The 2,394-nt window shown below is 41.9% G+C and overlaps 1 pseudogene across 1 annotated transcript; it reads left to right on the top strand.

The window, feature by feature from the left end:
• Positions 1-209: 209 nt before the first annotated feature.
• LOC306658835 (phosphatidylinositol 4-kinase type 2-beta-like) lies at positions 210-1,940 on the top strand (annotated as a pseudogene). The gene is made up of 3 exons: positions 210-1,166; positions 1,299-1,482; positions 1,659-1,940. The product of its transcript is annotated as a phosphatidylinositol 4-kinase type 2-beta-like (transcript).
• The last annotated feature ends 454 nt before the right edge of the window (positions 1,941-2,394 follow it).

Below are 2,394 nucleotides of genomic sequence, written 5' to 3'. Positions count from 1 at the left end.
GGTTCTACTAGAGCCTATAGTCACGAACTGAGTCTGCGAACATAACAGTTGAATAAATCATCTGAGAGTTAAAAAGTTAAACGTCTTGAGCTGGCGAGGTGGCGTAGGTGTGACCCAGCCGCTCCAGTTCCCAGCAATACCCACCCAGGCCAGGCCCAGCACCCGACCGCTCTGATCTGGTTTTGGCACCCAGGACTGAGAGGCAGCCAATGGTGGAGCTTTGTGAGCCCGGCCGGCGCGCGTCTGCGGAAGCGGAACCCCGAGGAAGGGCAGGATTAGAAGTTGGAGCCGCTGCTGCAGCGGATGGCCTGAGCCTAGCTGCGGGGAGGTGCGCCAGGGGGCGCCCTGGGGCTGCAGGAGGGACAGGGAGTGACCTGCTGCCGCCAGACCCGCTACCAGGAATTGACGCTCTGGCCCAAGGACCAGTCCAGCTGCCTTTCCCGGCCTCTGGGGCTCGCCCACAGACCTGAGTCGGAACCACCCCTCGGGTTCAGTGACTCCTGGAACTTCAGAGATCAATACATTCTTGGATGATGCAAAATTTGCTGATATTATACTGCAGTAGGAACTAGCAATAGAATTGGGAGTTTTTCCAGAAAGAATTTCTCAGGGGTCAGGTGGAAGTTACTTTATAAAGGATTCTAAGAGGAAAATTATTGGTGTGTTTTAACGGAAATCGGAAGCACCTATGGACAACTGAATCCAAAATGAACCAAGGATCTCCACAAAGTCTGTTGCCCTTGCTGCTTTGGCAGAGGCTGCCTGCTTCCCAACCAGGGCTACCCTTCTGAGCCTGGGGCCTACCTAGTGAATGAAAAGCCTCATCTGGGCATTGTACCTAAAACAAAGGTGGTTTGGTTTGTAAGTGAGCCATTTAACTACACTGACCATACAAAATCAGGATGCAAAAAGTATGCCTTACCGAAAGTGCCAAAAGTAGGTAGAAAGTTTCATCAGATAGGCTCCCTCCTAACAAATGTTGAAAGTCACAGGAGGCTGAATATTAGCTTAGGCAATTTGAAACTGATCTTTTGCCTGAGAATATTAGAAAACAATTTGTTACAATTTGAAAGATCAGTTGTTTGGGGTTACATCATCAGAAATACAGAAAGGGGAAATGATAATTGGTTAGTCATATATGAAAAGGAGAAATGTGGCCTGGGATTGTGGCTCAGTGTTAGAGTGCTTGCCTAGCACACGTGAGGCACTGGCTTCAATTTACCATACCACATAAAAAAGAAAGATATCAGTGTCCATCTATAACTAAAAATATTAAAAAAAGAAAAGGAGAAATGTAGAAAGGAAACTGACTGTGAGGACTCAAACTGGATCAATGATAAAGAATTGCTTATTAAAATAGCTGCAATTAATAATGGCTTAGTATTTCCTTTTAAAAATCCTGATAAATGGAGAACATATCCATTTCACTGGGTGTGGCTTCTGCAAGCAAAAGTTCCTTTTTCTGAAAAAATAAGACAGTTGGTTCTGCCATAAACTTCTTTTGTGTTTGTTTGTTTTAATGGATCTTTTAAATTTTTATTTATTTATTTATTTATTTATTTATTTATTTATTTATTTATTTATATGCAGTGCTGTGCATCAAACCCAGGGCCTCATACATGCCAGGCAAGTGGTCTATCACTGAGCCACAACTCCAGCCCCTGACATATATTTCTGACATGAACTTTATGCAAGATTTATGTGAAGATCTTCGTGAACTTTTTAAGACTGACAAAAACTTTGCCAAAGCTACTCTTGAAAGTCAGATGTCTGTGGTGAGGGGTCAGATCTTAAAACTTACACAGGCGATGAGACATGGAAAGGGTCATGTTCAGCTGGTTCAGATGCCTTCTGTGATTGTGGAATGCAGTAATGGGGGAAGTCAGGGTTGGATTCTCCACCCAGGCAGCCCCTTTACCCAGATGGTCCATTGCAGGTAGCCATTTTCTTTTTTCCCTCCTGGTAGCAGGTGTAAGTGAAACAACTGTTGGGCATTATTACATTGTTAAAACATTGCAGCAACATAAAATTTGCTGCTAAGGGCTCCAGATGCCAAAACTTCAAATAATTTAAGTATTTAAAAAGGTTGTATTTTGAGTGTAATCAAAAGGTTACAGGTTTTGTCCAAATACTAAATTTCTCTATCAAGGAAGAAGTGATAAGTCTTCTACACTGTATTTTTGTAGAAAATTTCATGGTTTTGTTAATTTAAATTTGTTAATTAATTTTTGTTAATTTAAATTCATGGCTTACACAGCTAGAATGGCTATAATTACTGTATAATCCCTAGTAGAAAAATTAGATATTTGTTGACTTGGAATACAATAACATTTACTCTATTTTTTATTTTTTAGGAACCAGGAATTGAACACAGGGGCACTCAACCACGGAGAC

Source organism: Sciurus vulgaris, assembly GCF_902686455.1.
Source record: "Sciurus vulgaris genome assembly, chromosome: 4".
Classification (NCBI taxonomy): Eukaryota; Metazoa; Chordata; class Mammalia; order Rodentia; family Sciuridae; genus Sciurus; species Sciurus vulgaris.
This window is presented reverse-complemented; position numbering and strand designations above follow the sequence as displayed.